This window comes from Sciurus vulgaris (assembly GCF_902686455.1).
Source record: "Sciurus vulgaris genome assembly, chromosome: 1".
In the NCBI taxonomy this organism is placed as follows: Eukaryota; Metazoa; Chordata; class Mammalia; order Rodentia; family Sciuridae; genus Sciurus; species Sciurus vulgaris.
Window position 1 is genome coordinate 91,614,884 of NC_136461.1, and position 19,563 is coordinate 91,634,446.

The 19,563-nt window shown below is 31.4% G+C and overlaps 1 long non-coding RNA gene across 1 annotated transcript in view; it reads right to left on the reverse strand.

The window, feature by feature from the left end:
- LOC306657390 overlaps window positions 1–19,563 on the reverse strand; it is a 1,092,042-nt gene that overhangs the window by 783,687 nt on the left and 288,792 nt on the right. The gene's annotated exons all lie outside the window — the stretch shown is intronic.

A 19,563-nucleotide genomic window follows, 5' to 3' on the forward strand; every position in this document is an offset into this window, starting at 1 on the left:
TAAACATAATACAAACGTACATCAAAAGTTATGTTTTATCTGAAGTCTATGGGAATTGAAAATTAAAATGTTCATAGAAGTGCAGATAGTAAAAACAAACAAACAAAGAAAAAAAACTCAAACCTTACATAGCATCTAACCAGAGCAAGCCTCGCTACCATCAGACTGTTTAAGAGTTTAAGAAAGATTACGTTGTCAATAGCTGCAGCAATAATATTGGGGAAAAAAAACACACTCAATATTAACCTAGTGGTTTTTTCATTTGCCACACTTTTTAAAGATGAAATAAATAACATTAAATTTGCAACAGTCATGATACTTTAAAAAGGGTGGTAACTTAAAATATTATAGTCAGTTTGGTCAAAGAAGTCATTTGTTAATTTGTTGTCATCTCCATCAGTGATACCCACTGATATTATGTTCTTATTTTTGTTGTAGCCTTCTTTCCTATATTCAAAATTCAATAAAGCTATAGAATAGGAATGATTGATTGGATTGTCTTCAATGGCTATAATTTATGATAATATTCCAGGTAGAATCAGAAAGCTATTATAGCTTGATTCTCTAAAAATTGGAACATATTATTTAAATCTTATAGAAAGTCTAAATTTTAATCATTTCAAGGCAATTTTATTTACCATCCTTTATGGTGATCTATTTTATAATAGAAGTCCAGTATTTTAACATGAAATATTTGAAGGATTACCAAAAAATGGAAACAGTCTCAGCTGTCATATCAGGTGAAAACATTTACAGAGATTTTGCCTGGGAATAGCAATATGCTTAGCAGCACAGTGCTTCAGAAATGTGACCTCATGGCTATTTGAAAACTAGTTCACAGGCATGTTTTCTGATGATTGCAAATCTTGGGCGTGATTTTACTTCCAACAACAGCAACCACACTGTAGAAAACACTTTTGCATTGTCACAAGTTCACTAATCAAATGTTAGCCTCTTCTCAAGATCTCATGTCTGAGCAACAAAGTCTTAACTATATTACCATTGCATATGCTCATCATCTGAGCATCTGCTTGTCTCAGTCCTGTGACCAGCTATCATATCAACTAATTTTTCTACTTCAGGTGACAATGCAGGTTATGAAAAAAATTTACCTGAGATCCCCCATTTGAGAACAAAGATTTGCATGTTCACAATTTAATGGAAACAGTGTTTGCAGTTTGCAGTTCAGATCTCATGTATCTACTGAATTTTGTTGTGTATGACCATCTTGTACTTTGGGAAAAAGTGTGGATTATGGATCAAAACTCTATTCTTCTAAAATATAGTTTGCCTTTGACCTTAGAAATAGGAGTAAGTGCTTTTAAACTTAGTCTATGCTTTTTAAATAGGGATATTATGGCATGAAGTCAGATTTTGTGAATGAATGACTTTTAACTCTTTTCTACAATTTCATAAATGTAAGGCTAAATTTTACTGAAAATTGACCCTCTTTCCATATGCAATAAAACATACATCGAAAAATTTTCAAACACTTGGGATTCTTGGAATATATTCTCAAACTATGAATTTTTATGATATACCTAAAATATACATAGGCATGGACATATATTTTTATTTGCATCAAGAGAATTTGTGGATGAAACAAGTGAAATAATGATTTTTAAAAGACACTCATATTTGTATCAAACGCAGATGTGTGAATTTCCCTGAACTGCTTAATAGTTAAAGCTACTTTCTTTGAATATATAGAAACGTCTAGGTAAAATGGAAACAAGGTTTAACACAGAAAACATGTTTTATCTTAAACATTATGATTAAAGTAATACAAAACAGTAGCTGGATCTATTACTGTTTTGTGTAAGTTAATTAACCACTTGGAAGTGGGTACATATTTTCCTTCCAACTTTTTTTTTATTAATATCTGCAGAAATATAGAAAATGTATTTCTATTTTGGTTAAAAGAAACAGGCAAGGAACTCAGAAGCTAGGTCATGCTGCGTTGATGTCAAGCAATGTCAGATGTCTGAATTAATATATATTCTATTTGGAAGCAGTGTAGGTATAACAGTACATAATAATAGATCTCTCTACTTTTATATTTCATAGTTGATGTGAAATTTGCTGCAAACCATAGTAATTCTGTAGAGTAGGCGTTGTGCTCTTAAATCATATAAAATTTTCATTGCCTGTCTTGCCTAATATTTCTTTTGCTCTCAAAACACTATCAGCTTAAAAACAAGAAAAGAAGTTTTCTGTACATTTCTGCCACTGTCAAAATTGAACATGGTTTCAACTAAAGATTATAATCTTACCTATTCTAGAGTAATTCCGTAGGGAACCATTATTGAAAGAAGGGAAATATGCAAAGAAAATCATTAAAGGGAAGCATCTTTCAGACATGTAATTAAACAGATTGGCTGTGAGGAATAGATTAAGGGAAAATGAAATTAAAATCAGTATCATATAGGAGAGACAAATGGAATGCAACCCATGCAATCAGAAAGATGTCCTTGACCTTTCTGTTGTATTAATAAACAGGAATATGTCCTAGTGGTTTGTCCTTGGAACAGTTCAGTGCAATGGAGAATGACTAGACACTTTGGTCACACTCTACACATAAGACTCAAAAAAATTGCAAATTTACACACCTAGACCAAATTTTCTCATTGTAGAATGGCTGAATAGGTGGTATCAGAGGAGCTCTGAGTTGCAACAAGTTCCTTTGTACAAGAAATCGATTTATGGTTGCTCTGACAAACTTTATTCTGTATTCAGTACCTTCATTGACTGACTAACCAACATTAAGAATAGAAATAAGAGCAGAAGCCAATGTCTTAAAGAACTTACATCAGAATACTTTCAAAATAATTTGTTTGCCTCATGCAAAAAAGAGTATAATAGTCTATCATGTTTTAGAATAATAGTCTATTAAGTCTAAGATTTTACCATTTGCAATAAATACAACATAATCTTGATGGAAAGGTTTACTGAAATTTTTCTCATATAGTCAACCTCAGAAGGGGAACCTGTAAATATTCAAAATTTGATTAATAGGTATTAGGACTATAATCTACAAATTGGTCCTAACTCCTAACCCCATTTGCATAATGCAATTGATCACGACAATGACTTAAGTTGTATATTTATTGTAAGAATTATTATACTCTGTTAAAACAGATCAATAACATGAAAACTGTTTTGTCTTCCAACAAAATTTTTATGAAACACTTCTCTTGTTCTTTTTTACAAAAGACATTTCTGGGCCATCAGGTTTTGGAATTGATTTACAAGTCTATGTTTTCCATTCTTTTATATATCCTAGGTTTATATATAATTTCATGTAAAGAGATTTGTCATAACTCTCAGGGATGACTATAAATGACATTCTATTGCTTACTTAGGTAGAAAAGTCACAGTGGTTCTGAAATTATATTGTACAAAATGTCAAAATATTAATAATTATGGAAATTATTGAATAATTGAATAATAATTATGGAAAATTCAGTTTCATTATATAGAGAGATATGGATTTAGGTAGGGCGGAAGCATATTTAGGGAAAAGAAGCTCCTCTTTTTCTAATAGTATCGAGTCTATAAATTGTGTTTATTATAGAATATTTATTTATGTACAAAATTACATGACTTGTTATTTCTTATTATCCAGTGTCATAAAAGACCTAGTTCCATTAATCAAGGGCACTAATGGCCCTTAAAATGTTCTTTTAAAGGTGCTCATTCTGAACATCCAATATCATAAAGATGATTTTATCTCTCCATTCAAAACCTTTCTTACTCTGTGAAGTTTTATAATTTTTAATTCAAAGGGAAAGATATACCTATCCTAAAGCAAAAACATACCTAACTTCAATGAAGTATGGAATACACCAGAATCATATGACCATGCTGTCAAACTCTAGTAAGTCTAATCTTATAAATATATTAAACTTATGTTTTTTGATTAAACTGGTTCATTGTTACAGAAAAATAGTCAACATGATTCTGGTTATTAGGCATGTCCATCTAGTGTCTCAGAAATGACAAAAAGACTCAGAGTTAAATCACTTTTGTTGACTATAAAACAATTAATATATATCTGAGTGATGAATAACAGTCAACACACAACTGTGCTATTTATACTAAAGCCATGCTACTATAAAATATGTAAGCTATTTTGGTATTTATTGTTTGTCCTTCTACTAAAGCACTTTAGTTTTAAAATACTATGGAGATGGAGGAGAGTTCTTATTGCTCTTTAAAAGCATCCAATGAAATATGCATAAAACACACATAATAATACCTGTCCTAAGAGGAAAAGCTCAGTAATACTGCCTCTGTATCATTAAAAACCTCTTTCTCATTAATTCAATTTTCTTTTGTAAAAATGTTCCCAACACTGCTAGACTAATCAACCTTTCAGATTTATGAGCTATTTTTATGTGAGTATTGTCTTAAAAGATAAAACACCTTGATCAATTGCCAGGTAACATTTCCAGTCTCTTTTTAACACCCTGTTAATCCAGCACATTAAATTATTTTTAATTAAGTAATCATATTATCATGAATCTCTTTTTTATGAAATAAAGAAAAAAAATTTATGGTATCTTCTAAAAGTATAGACAAGGGAAGTTATAGAGGTAGGAGTACTACAGAAATGACTTCTCTGAATTTAGAACAACAACTAAAAAATAGACATTTTGAACTCACCTCTAAGTTCAGAAATACAGCCTCCTATTCCTAGAGGGGTTGAACATCATGGTCCTTTCTCAAGGACTTCAAAGCAATTTCACTGCCCTCAACCCTGTCAGAAACCATTAAGGAATACAGTTAGAAGATAGTAGAGTGAAACAGACATTATTACCTCATGTACATGTATGAGTGCATGACTGATGTGATCCTGCAATAAGTGTAATCAGAAAAATGAAAGATTACACTCTATTTATTTATGATCTATCGAAATGTATAAATGCATCCCACTGCCATGTACAACTAAATAGAACAAATAAAATTTAAAAAATTAAGTAAATTTTTAAAAATACAACCTCCAGTTGAATGGTTTGTCATTACTCTCCAGTTAAAAAGCAAAGCAGACCAAACCAAACCAAAGCAAAACCTCTTGCTTGATGATCTGTGATCAATAAGACAATACTTGCTGCTGTGAAAATTCAAAATAAGAAAGTAAAATGAGGAAATGTAGTTTGAAATTCTCAAATGGAAAAATGTTCTAGATTAGGTTACAAAATTGAAAAAATAGATTAATATTTTTTCATTGTTGGGGTAATGAATCCTCTGAGAAAATGAAAAAGTAATAGCAGCAGTAGGGAGGAAAAAGACAAAAATAAAATGCCACCAATTTTTCAATAAAACTAAGTAAATTTAGCATTTTTTAGGTACTCCAATTGTTATGAGTGGTGCTTGCCTGTAATACCAGCACAGGAGGTTGAGACAGGAGGACCACAAGTTCAAGGTTAGACTCAGAAACTTAGTTAGATCATGTATCAACATAAAATAAAAAGGTCTGGAGCTGTAGTTCAGTGGTAGAGTGTTTGCACATCGTGTGCAAGACCCTCACAGTTCAATTTCCACTACTGCAAGACAAATGAATGAATGAATGAATAATAGAATAAGAGTGCAATTTTGGAAGTAAGAAAAAATAGAGTAAGGGTTAAGAAAATCATCAACTTTTTAAATGTAAAATAGAGAATATCCTGAATGGGAGTATTGAAATATCCAATATTTCTTCATGAAACATACCTCTTAACCCAGACTGATTCCATATAGCTCATTTGACAAAAAGATATTAAGCAAAAAGAGACAATGTTTAAATTCAAAATAGATCAATTAAAAATGCTCTAAGTATTTTTTTTTATTTTTATATTTCTCATCTTTTTTTTCTGGAAGATAAGATTTTTTTCAATAAAATAAGCATTAATAAATTTATAAAAGTTCACACCACTAGGGAAGAAAAATCTATAATTGACAAAAATTTAAGCAAATAATTGATTGTCTTTAAGAGTACATGAACATTAACCAAATCTCAATCCATATGGTGGATTATCTATTTTAGACTATAGAATGAATAAGATATACATATATATATATACATATATAATATATATACATGTATTTTAATAGTAAGAACTTTAAATTCCCTCATATGTGTTGAAATAAATGTGGTTGACTTTAAAAATAAATGTGGTTGACTTTACCTGATTTTTAACATGTTACCAAATTTACCTGACTTCAAATATAGCCAAATAAATGAAAGTCTGCTGTATTCTAATGGGTAACATTTAGAAGTAGAAAACATTATTTCAAAATATCATTCTGAAAGGTCACAAATAAAATAATGCTTACAGGAACAAAAGATGATAAAGTAATTGTGAAATAGCATTCTTTTTGTTAAGAAAGTTTAAAAAATCCATGAATTTAATATTCCAAGTTTGCTCTATTATTCCAAAAAGGAAGTTCTGGAAAAACTCTTCCTGACAGTGCTTTCAACCAAACCAATAGTGTCAGAAACCCTAATTATTAGAGCTTCACTTGACTGTTTCATTGAAATTCATTTTCCTCAATGTAAAACCATTAAAATGCACAGGACATTTTTTTTAAATTAAATTAGGGGCAAGTATGAAAAGAAATATGGTCACTACAATCATTTTTCTAACCATTTGTAACAGTGAATGGATCAGTAGTTTGTAAATAAATAAAATATTGGTATTGAAGTTCCCTAGGTGAAAGGAAAAGCCCTTTGAGCACTCAATTATTTTTTTTCTCCAGCAATTTCTTTTCTGTTAAAAACCTATATATTCTTCAAAGTTGAGGTTTTGAACATTTTAAGAAACATTATTTGTTAAATATATCTCTGATTTCTCTTCTTAAAGTGAAGAAGGAAGAAATAGAGTATGGACATTCATGTTGTGAAAATCTTTTTAGCTATTAAAACTAATAATCTGGGGTTACATGAATGAACATGATTATTTTTAAAAATTATGTTGAGTTAAACAACGCCAGATGCTTAAGAAAATAAAAATATTACATATGTTGTATATTAATTATTTATTTCACCTAATATTCATGATACTGTCATTGTTTAAACACTGGAACACCTGTAGTAAAGGTATAAAATCTGTATCATAGATTTGATCACCAAATACCAGCTGTAAGTTACCTCTACAAAGGAAAAAAATGGGACTATGTAGAATAGGAACAGAAATGAAGGGGTTTCCACTATGCATGCAATAATTTTATCAATGATTAAACATTATTGGAAGTTAATATGCTGAAGATTGATAGTTCATTTATAGATGAATTCAAATGAAATAATTTATGTTCTCTGATTATTGTTGAATTAAATTAGGAATCAACACCAAAAACAATTGACAATATATATTCTATTTTTGGTTATGCAGACTCTATATGGTTAAGGTACCTATTATTTCCAAGTTAATTTCTGGATTATAAGCCATCATCTTTGGGGTGATCACCAGATCATATTTTTTTAAGAAATTGATAAAATTCAGATAGAAATGTAACGAACTAAATACTGCAACAATGCTAGAAATAAAACACAATGAGTAAAGATGAGTAAAATTGAGGGGCTTACATTACCTAAGCTCAGGATATATTTAGGGATGGGGATATAGCTCAGTGGTAGAACCCTTTTCTAACAGGCATGATGTCCTGAATTTTATCCCCAGGACTTCAACAATACAAAAAATGAAATAAAATAACAAAAAGACTTACTATAAAAGAAAAAAAAAAAAACAGAAAGACATTATAAAGTGACTTCTTGTAATGTGACATTTACACTAGTATGATTGGTATAAAAATAGATAAATGATTAAGGAAGAAGAATGGAGAGTCCAGAAAGAAACCACCACATGTCAGGTCAACTGATTTTCATCAAATTTGCAAATGCCATCTAGTAGAGAAACAATTTCTAGTCAACAAATAGTGGTAAGACAATTGCATATTTATATGCAATAAAATGAATATTGGTACATTTTTTGCACCATTGATAAAAACCAATTCAAAAATGGATCCTAGATACAATGTTAAAACTGAAAACTATGGAACATTCAGAAAGAAATATTGGAGGCAATCTTAGTAATCTTTGATTAATCAAATGTATTTTTAGGTATGATATTAAAACCACAATACACAGAAAGAAAAAAAAAACCAATAATATGGACTTAAACCACAATACACAGAAAGAAAATAAACTGACAATATGGACTTTATTTAAAACTTCTGCTTTTAATAGTCACTGTTAAGAAAATTGAGAGACATGTTATAGACTGGGAGAATACATTTGCATATTATCTATGAGGAAGGATTTGCTTCTAGAAAATGTAAATAATTCTCATTAACACACTAGTATGAAAATTAAAGAAAAAAACTAGATAAATTGGAGTGTAGGAAAGTGATTGATTTACATGTGTTGATCTCGTATTCTGCTAATTTGTTGAATTTGTTTATCAGCTCTAGAAGTCTTCTGATGGAATTTTTTTGGGGGGTTTTCCAAATACAGGTTCATGTCATCAGCTATAGAGATTTGATTTTTTCTTTTCCTATTTGTATCACTTTAATTTCCTCCTTTTCCCTAATTGCTCTGGCTAGAATTTCAGAATCTGTATTGAATAGCAGTGGTGAGAGTGGACATCCTTGTTCCTGATTCTAGATAAAATGCTTTCAGTTTTTCTCTTTTCAGTAAGCTATTGGACTTGGGTTTGTCATATATAGTCTTTACAATGATGAGGTGAATTCCTTCTACTTCTGGGTTCTCCAACATTTTTAACATAAATTGGTGCTAATTTGTCAAATGTTTGTCTTCATCTTTTGAGATGTTCATGTGATTTTGTCCTTTATTTATGTATTGAATTGCATTTATTAATTTGTGTAGTTGAACCAACACTGCATTTCTAGGATAGTGTACTATCTTCTTAACGTGTTTTTGAAAGTGTTTTCCAATAGTTTAGCAAGGATTTTTGCATCTGTGTTCATCAGGGTCTAAAGTTTTCTTTCCTTGATATGTTTTTTTGTCTGGTTTTGGTATCAGGGTGATACTGGCTTTATAGAATGAATTTGGCATTGTTTCCTCTTTTTCTATTTCATGGAATAATTGGAAGAAATTTGGTATTAAATCTTCTTTAAAGTTCTGGTAGGACTCAGCTGAAAATCCATTTGATCCTCCACTTTTCTTTATTGGAAGACATTTAATTGCTTCTTCAATTTCATTGCTTAATACTGGCTTGTTAAAAATTTTTATATCTTACTGGTTTAATTTGAGTAGGTGATGTATGTCTAAAATTTGTGAATATCTTCTACATTTTCTAGTTTATTGGAGTATAAATTTTCAAAAGAGTTTCTAATCATCTTCTAGATTTCAGAAATGTTTGTGATGATATTTTCTTTTTCACCTCTAATTTTGTTTATTCAAATCTTTTGATTAGTTTAGCTAAGAGTCTATCGATATCTTTGTTTCATTAATTATTTTTATTGTTTTTGTATTGTCAACTTTATAATTTTAGTTCTAACATTATTTTCTGTCTTCTATTGATTTTGAAATTAGTTTGTTCTTCTTATTCTACAGCCCTGAGATGTTATGATAAGTTGCTTAGTTGGCACCTTTCTAAATTTCTAATATATAAACTCTCCTAAAACTTTCTTCTTAGAACTGCCCTCATACTGCCCCACTTCCCCAGAGATTTTGATGTGTTATATCTATTTTCTCATTTTTTTCTAAGTGTTCTTTAAAAATTTTAGCCCTGATTTGCTCTCAGATTCATTCTTCATTTAAAAAAATGTATTATTTAATCTCCAGGTGTTAAATGGCTTCTGTTTCTTCATGTTGTTGTTGATTTCTCACTTCATTCTATTATGATCTGATAGGATACAAGGAACTACTTCTACTGTTCATATTTGCTAAAACTTATTTTGTGGCCTAAAATATGATCTGCTTTAGAGAACTTTTCATGCGCTGCTGAGAAGAAAGTGAATTAAGTTGTCAATGGATGAAATAGTCTATAGATGTCGATTAGGTCTATTTGTTTTATAGTACTTTTTAGTTCTGAAGAGTATTTAGTTTATGTCTTGATGATCTATCTAATGGTGAGAGAGGTTTGTTGAAATTACCTCATATTATTGCATTGTATTCTATTTGATTTTTTTATATTGAGAAGGGTTTCCTTTATGTACATTAGTGCACCAATGTTTGGGGTATATATATTTACAATCATTTTATCTTGTTGTTGGATGATACATTTAACTGGTATAAAGTTGTCTCTTTTGATAAATTTATTTATTTATTTAATTTTTTTTTTTTTTTTTGGTACTGTGAATTTAACCCAGGAGTGCTTAGCCAGTGAGCTATATCCTCAGTCCCTTTATAAATCTTTTTTTTTTTTTTTTTCAGTTTTTGAGACAGGTTATCACTAAGTTGCTTAGGGCCTCACTAAATTACTGAGGCTGACTTTGAATTTGAAATCCTCCTTCCTCAGTCTTTTGTCACTTGAAATAGTCATGCACCACTGTGCTGGCTTTTCTGATTTTTACTTGTAGTCTACTTCAGCTGATGTGAGAGTAGCTACCCTGCTTGCTTTGGGTTTCTGATTGCATGCTATATTTTTGTTAATCCTTTCCATTTCAGTCTGTGGATCTCTTCACCTGTAAGTGAATCTCTTATAAACAACGTATGGTTGAGTCTTTTTAAAAAATCCATTCTTCCAATCTATGTCTCTTGATTGCAGAGTTTAGAATTTTTATATTCACTGTTATTATAGAAGATGATTTTTATTTTCTACTATTTTGATTTATTTCTAATGCTTAATTCTGACTTCTCATTTAATTGATTATTCTTCTATATTCATTTATATACTGGTTCTCATTTCTGTTTTTCAGTTCTTCTGCATTAAATATGTCATGGAGCATGTTCTGTAACACAGGGTTAGTTGTTATGAATTCTTTTCATTTTTGCCTCTAATGGAAGGTTTTCATTTTATTTTGCTGTATCTAGGTATCTTGGTTGGCACCATTTTCTTTCGGAGCTTAGTATATACAATTTTGAGTCCTTCTAGCTTTTATGGTCTAGGTTGAGATATTAGTTGAAATTCTTGTTGACCCACCACTAAATGTGACCTACCATTTTTTCTCTTGCAACTCTTTAAATTCAATCCTTTTTCTGTGTAGTAGGCATTTTAATTATAATGCGTCCTGGAGAGAATCTTTTTTGATCTTGCCTATTTTGAGTTCTAAATTTCTCATGTATTTGGATTTTAATCTTACTCCTAAGGTTTGAGAACCTTTCTGTTTATTATTCAGCTGAAAAATTTGTGCATTCCTTTAGTTCTTATTTTGGTGGCTTCTTCTACACCAATATTTCCAAAATGACTATACTGCCAAAAGTGTGACTTCCATGCAATCCTTTTTCAAAATACTAATAGCATTCTTCACAGAACTAGGGAAAAAAAAACTCCTAAAATTTATTTAGAAGAATAAGAGACCCAGAATAACCAAAGCAATACTGAACAAGAAGAGCCGTAAAAGAGATAGCACAATATGTGATCCCAAATTATACTACAGAACTGTAATACAAAGTCCATACTCTGCACTTCCAGGTGCAGCCATTTCTCCCTGCCTCCCAACCACTTGTCAATCTATGCTCCGCCTGCCTCTTACTTTACAGGAATTTCCCGCCTACACTATAACCATTTTCCTGCTTCCCACGTTATGTCCTAACATGCTAGGTAGCTATTGATTCATCAGTCAGCTTGCAAGTATTCTCCTCTACTATTGGGAGATTCCAATATCTGGGAGAAGCATCCACGCCATCTTTCTCTTTTTCCTTTCTTTTCACCCGGGAGCAGACGCGCTAGTCGTCTGCATAATAAAGTCTCTTGTGTGAGGCCCTGTGTCCGTCCTGGATTTTTCTGGGAGCTATTGTCCAGCCGCAACTGAGACGGGTGTGCAGCGGTAGTTCCGCGGGAGGGGCTGCAACCGCCTTGAGTCCCGAGCTGAGCCGCATTTTTCCTTACAAGAACTATAGTAACAAAAACAGCCTGGCATTGACACAAAAAAAAAAAAAAAAAACCAAAAAAAACCAAAAAAACCCACGAAGGGCAATGGAATAGAAGACAAGGACAAATCCACATAGATACAGAGTCATCTGATACTTGACAAAGGTCCCCGAAACATACATCAAATAAAAGATAGCCTTTTACATAAAGGGTACTAGGAAGACTCAGTATTCATCTGTAGAAGAATGAAACTAGAACACTATTTTCACCCTGCACAAAAGACAACTTGAGTGCATCAAAGAAAGACCTAGGGATCAGATGGAGAACTTTGCAACTCCTAGAAGAAAACAGGCTCAATGTCCCAACATACTGGATCAGGCACCAACTTCATTAACAAGACTCCTAATGTACAAGAAATAAAACCAAGAATCAATAAATGGTATTGCACAAATTAAAAAGCTTCTGCACATTAAAGGAAACAAGAGCATGATGAGATAACCTACAGAATGGGAGAAGATCTTCACCAACTCCTCAGGGGATTAATATCCAGAATTTACAAAAAACTCAAAAATATTAACACCAAAGAAACAAATAATCAATAAATGGGTAAAAGAACTAAACACTCTTCTAAAAAAAAAAAAAAAAAAAAAAAAGAAATACAAATGACTAATATTTTTATGAAAAAAAGTTGAACATCCCTAGCAAACAGGAAATGCAAAACCAATTACACTGAGATTTTGTCTCACTCCAGTAAGAATGTCAATTATCAAGAACACAAATAATAAGTGCTGGTAAGGTTGTGGGAAAAAATGTACACTCATACATTTTTGATAGAACTGCAAATTAATCCCACTATGAAGATTTTTTAAAAAACCAGGAGTGGAACCACCATATGATCCAGTCATCCTACTCCTTGGTATTTATCCAAAAGAACTAAAATCTGCATACTACTGTGATACAGTCACATCAATATTTATAGCAGCAAAGTCATCAAACCAAGTTACAGAACCTTCCAAGGTACCCATCAAGAGATAAATGGACAAAGAAAATGTGGTATGCATACACAAGGGAGTTTTACTCAGTCATAAAGAAGAAAGAAATTATGGCATTTGTTAGTAATTAGTTGTATGCAAGTAGAGAACATCATGCTAAGTGAAATAAGCCAGACTCAGAAAGTCAAGGGTGGAATGATTTCTTTCACATGGAGATGATAGACCAAAAGAGGAAAAACATAATAGATCATGGGAAATTCCAGGAAAATAGAAGGGAGATCTGTGGAGCAGATAAAGGGGATTGAGGGGGAGGTACAAAGAATGGGAAAAAAGAGGAATGGTGGAATGAAATTGAATATACCACAGTGAATTACACCTTTATATACTTTGATAAAGTACTATGTATACATGTGTATATATATATATATATACATGCATACATACACGTACATAAAGTTTGACAACATTAATCACCAATGTAATGCAATAAAATCCCACAATGTCACTATAAATCTCTTAAAATGACTGAAATTAAATAGGCTGATCATACCAAGTTTGGGTGAAGATGTGCAGAAATGGAAGTTTGTTATGCCCTTCTGATGGACATAAAATCACTTTGCTATAATCACTTTGCAAAACAGTTTAGAAGTTATTTGAAATGTTTAACAGTGTCCTATACTATGTTCCATCCATTCCACTCTAAGTCAATGTCCAAAAACTTATATAAGAATATTTTATAAGAATATTCCTAGCAAATTTACTTGTATTAGTCAAAATGTAGCAATAACTTAAGCTTCCAGTTCGATAGTCTTTTAACTAAAGTTTGAATTTCAGATAAACACATGTATGTTCTCTGCAATATTTGAAAATATATTTCAACAAATGTTGCTTATCTGAAATTCAAACTTCACTGTCATTATTTTTGACAACATTGATGAATCTAGAGGACATTTTTCTAAGAGTATTAAGCCATTCACAGAAGGACAAATACTACATGATTCCACTTATCTGAAGTGTCTTAAATAGTCAGTCTCATAAAAGCAGAAAATAGAATTGTGATTTCCAGAGGTTTGAGGAAGGAGGAAATGTGGACTTGCTGGGATAAGTTTTCAGTTGTGCAAGATGAATTAATAAGTTTTAAAGATCTGCTGTACAACATAATACCTATCATTAATAACACAGAATTATGCACTTTAAAATATTAGAAGTATAGATCTCCTAAGTATCCTTACCATAAACAAAAAAAATCCTCAAAAGAAGACAAGGAAATTTGAAGTGGTAGTGGATATATCACTTTGCTACGTAGACATATAGTAGCTTAAATGTGGTGATGGTATCATGGGTATATGTTGTATGAATATGTCCAAACTTATCAAATGTATCCATAAAATATGCATAATTATTTTATATATTAATTCTACCTTAATTAAGCTTAATAAAAAATTCCATTTCTATGGAATGTTAGGAAAAATTTAACCACTTATCAGAAGTATTTTTTTGCAGCCCTAATTTTATATAGTGTATTTCCTTAACCATAGAAATTCTACAAGACAGTCACCAAGCCTAATTTGTGTATGCATGATTCCTATCACTACCCATTTCAAATATGAAGTGGAATAGACCTAAATGAGTAATGACCTAAAGCAAATAAATAATAAGAAAGTATTTATTGAACATCTACGATGAGAAAAGCTTCCAAGAAAACAATTGGGTAGAGAATTGTAAAGGTTTTTGTTTGTTTTAAGCTTTGTGTATTCTAACTTTGACAGTTTCAGTCAACTAAAGGGTTATAAGAATGCATTGAGTTCTGCTTCTCAGGGTGGTAATTAATACCTCTATGCAATTTTTTAAATGGCAAGAATATATAGAAATTTTATAAATTCAAGGATTGCTTAAGATAAGTTTCAATAATAAATGAGAATAAATAAAAATGCAAGATTAAAAACATGACAAAACAAAATTAATAGGTATACTATATTATTATTTGATGCAACTCTGAGTTCAGTCCTGATTTCACCAATAAGAAAATGGATGAGGAAGAAAATGTGGCAATTCCACACAATATATCACTACTCAGCTATAAAAAGAATGAACTATCAATACCCTCAGTCATGAGGATAAATTTCAAAATTGTTATTCAGTTAAAAAAAACAGCCTGAGAAAAATTAATTTACTGCGTAGTCCTATTTATATAAAATTCTAACAGATGCAAGTTGATGGAGAGTGACTATAAACAGGTTAGTGGTTGTCCAGGACCAGCAGAAGGTCTGTGGTGGTATAGGGCTTGAAATTAAAAAGAGAAATAAAAAGCTTTGTAGGTTACTGACTTGTACATTATCCATTGTGATGATGAATTTCACAGATATATGCATATATCTAAACTTGTCAAATTGTACATTTTAAATGGTTGTAGATTATTATATAGCAATATTCTCTTAAGAACATTTTTAAGAACATTTTTTAAAACTTCTTCACAGAAAAATAATCAAGAATAAGAAATAATCAAGAATAAGAGGAAAGAGCCTAGAGAACAGGAGATAATTTTGCCACCTGCACCTCAGATGGAACATTAATCTCCAGGATATATAAAGAACTCAAAATACTTAACACCAAAAAAACAAACAACCCAATCAATAAATGGGCAAAGGAACTGAGCAGATACTTCACAGAAGAAGAAATACAATTGATCAACAAATATATGAAAAAAATGTTCACCATCTCTAGCAATTAAAGTAATGCTACTCAAAACTATACTGAGATTCCATCTCACTCCTGTCAGAATGGTAATTATCAAGAGTAAAAGTAACAATAAATGTTGGCAAGGATGTTGGGAGAAAGGTACACTCATACATTACTGGAGGGACTGCAAATTGGTGCAAGCACTATGGAAGGCAGTATGGAAATTCCTCAGAAAACTTGAAATGGAACCACCATTGATCCAGTTATCCCACTCCTTGGTTTATACCCAAAGGTATACTTACAAGCAGCATACTGTAGTGATGAGGTCACATGTTTATAACAGCTCAATTCACAATAGCTAAGCTATGGAACCAACCTAGGTGCCCTTCAACAGATGAATGAATAAAGAAAATGTGCTACATATACATAATGGAATATTACTCAGTCATAAAGAAAAATAAAATTATGGCATTAAATGGTAAACGAATGGAACTGGAGACTAGCATGCTAAGTGAAATAAGTCAATCCCAAAAATACAAAGGCTAAATGTTTTCTCTGATATGCAGATGCTGACTTATTATGGGAAGGGGGCAGGGAAGAATGGAGATTTACCCAATTGGACGGGGGGAGTAAGGGAGAGAGGATGGGAATAGGAAAGACAATAGAAAGAATTCTACATAACTTTCCTATGTTCATATATGAATACACAACCAGTATAACTCCACATTATGTACAACCACAATAATGGGAAGTTATACTCCAGGTATGTATGATATGAAACTACATTCTACCATAACATATAACTACAAAGTACAAATTAAAAAAACAAAAAAATTAATAACATTTTTAAAAAATTGAAAATGAATACACAAGAAAATAAAATTTGAAAATCATTAACATTCTTATTTGTTAAAGATAAATGTAATTAAACAAAGAAAATAAAAAATTAAGTGTATGTAAATAAGGACATATGCATTTAATATATAAATACATACATTCTTTTATAGAAAATAATTTAATATTTACACAAAAAAATTTTCATGGAAAGGAAAAGTCATTGTGGGCAGTTTTAATGTAAATTTCAATAATGTAAGTACAGAAATTTTGTCAAGTTTAAATTCTTCTTAAATTTACTTTTAAAAGGAAGTCTACAGAATTCTAAAATATATTCTCAAAGAAGATAAATGTGACGTATACACTTTAGGAAAAAATACATTGAATGTTTTGTAGATTGAAATTAATCTACATTGAGATTAATAATTCTGTCTTTTCATTTAGCATATATTTATTAGACACTTTTACTTCCTGCAGTCCTGGGGCATCAAACCTAGGTTCTCATATTCTACCACTGAGCTCCGTCTCAGTCTCCATATTATTTGACAGGTACTCTTCTAGGAAACACGGACACAAAAATTTAAAAAAAAAATTGGCAAGAGTGTTTTCTTTCTCAAGTTCATTTTCTTGAAGTAGTGAAAATGAAATCAAAATTAGTAAAAAAACAATGTTCAAAATAAGAAAATGATAGATTTCAGACATCAGAAGGGCCATGAATAAAGTGATAGGCAACAGAAAAAAACAGAAGTGTGTGCTTGTTGATAGGATGTTCACTGAGTTTCTTTTTGAGGACACGATGTTGTATTTCAGACCTCAGTGGGTAGAAGGAGCAAACCACTTAATCTCTCAGCCTAAGTCTGAGTCTTGGTAACAGTCCAGGCAAGTTTGAAGATAACCAAGAAAGCTATTGAGGTTGAAGCACAAAGTGTGAGGAGGCAAATGGTGGCGAATGAGCCCAGAGAGGTTGTGGGGAGCTATACCACTTGGTATCCTCTAGGCTGTGGCTGCACTTTGAATTTTATTTAAAGTGTGTCAGGGAATGATGTGATCCGATTTGTGTTTTCAGAAGATTAATTTACTTACTGTAAAATATAAAACATTAGAGAAGCAAGAGTAGGGCAAAATAATACAAATCCAAACATTAGATGGTGAAATAATGATAGTGGATTCATGAGCAGAGTCAGTTTTTCAGATGTGAATGAGATATCAGGACAATATAAATGATTGCATGAGAAGCATGAAAGAGAAAGGAGCAAACGATAGTTCTAAGTTTTTTGCTTAAGCAATTCATATTAAATGTAGGACTATTTACTAAAATGAAAAACAGAGGCAGGTGGGACCATACTCCTGAGAACCAAACAGTACTTTGGCTTTGCATGTCACAGATGTGCAGACCTGCAAATAGAGTTGTGCTGAGACTGGCGCCCTTCTGTAGAGGGTGGGTTGATTGGGGGGTCTCAGTGGGGTGTGAATCTAGTCGTTATTAGCACTTATCTGTGTGTATTCATGAGATGGACTGACTCACCTAACAAATGACAATAGATGTAGAAGCACACACACAAACACACACACACAAAAAAAAAAAAAAAAAAAAAATCAAAGGGAATTATATGGTCGTAAGAAATACAGGAGAGTTTAATATCTCCAAAGTCAAATGAAAGCAATGTTTCCAACAGTAGACTGTGATTGTAATTAATTTATTCTAATGCTGCTGAGAGGAAGAATACCTGAATATTAGATTTGGTATTATGGAGGTTATTGGTGACATTGAGCAGGGCAGAGTAGTACATATAAAGTCTTCACTGGATTGAATTGTAATAATTCATCATAGACAACTCTTTTGAGTTCTACACAGGAATTGTACTTGAGGGCACTGCCTTGCATCTCTATTCTTAGAGAAGGGTCTGAGAAACTGAAATTTCTTCATTTCAGAGAGCTGCCTTCAAAATTTTAGACTGAAATGAATCAGATGGTTCCCTTTGATTTTTTTCCTTCATAAATGTTTTTGTGGATTCCTCAAAGAAATGGTCTGCCTTTGTCTCCAACCCTCATATTCCAAATACATGCTGTTTTCCAAAGGCTCTTTAACTTTTCAAGGATAATTTTGCAACATCGTTAGATTGTGAAGAATGCTTTTCCTAGCAGTTATTTGGCATCATTCTTGTATTTGGAAGGACCTCTCTAGCCCAGCTTTATGTATTTTATAGTTCTTGATTTCACGAACTATACCTTGTAAGTCATATAGCCATTGTAATTTGTAATGTCTATGTGTGTGTTGGGTTGGATATAGATTATATATAATAGTTCTTGTCCTTCTTAATGAACAACCTCATGTTCCCATTTTGTGCCTTGTATTTGTTGGATGTAAGTTGGGTCATTTCTGGAATCCTATTACCTTTGCAGCAATTTTCTTTTATGGGTATTTTAGACGAAAATTTTCTCTGCAGTTGTTCCTCCATCAATCCTATCCATGCTACTTTCTATATTCATGAAATTTATCAAAATGAATCCATTGAAACCATCCTTTCATAGTATTCTATATTGCTACTAATTTTTTTCTGTTTTTATGACATTTTCTCATATTTTCAACACTTTTAATTGAGGATAGAAAATATCAGGATTCTTCTTTAAAAATAAGTACGACGTTTATAAAATCTTGGCTTAGAATAGTATACACAATACAATTCTTTTAAATGGTGAAACAATTATACCCAAAGCTTTATTCTTAATCAAAAGCAAGGTCAGGTAAATAGAAACATTTGCAGAGGCAGAAAAAAATATGCTTACTGACGTTAATGCATAGATCTTATTTAAATCATTATTTAGAAGTCATTGTGTTCTGTATAGAATTATTTCCTTGAATACAAGCAGTATTACAAGATACATTTGATTACACAAGTTATAATTAACATGATGATGAATAAAAGGGAAACCTTTGTTCGCTATCTACTCAGGGCAATGTTAAAGCATATGTCCAAAAGATGTGCCACAAACTATTAGAAAGTCCTTGGTAATCTAGAATTATTCCAAATGTTTTATGATAATGTCTATTACTTGTATGGGAACATACAACACAAAGACAC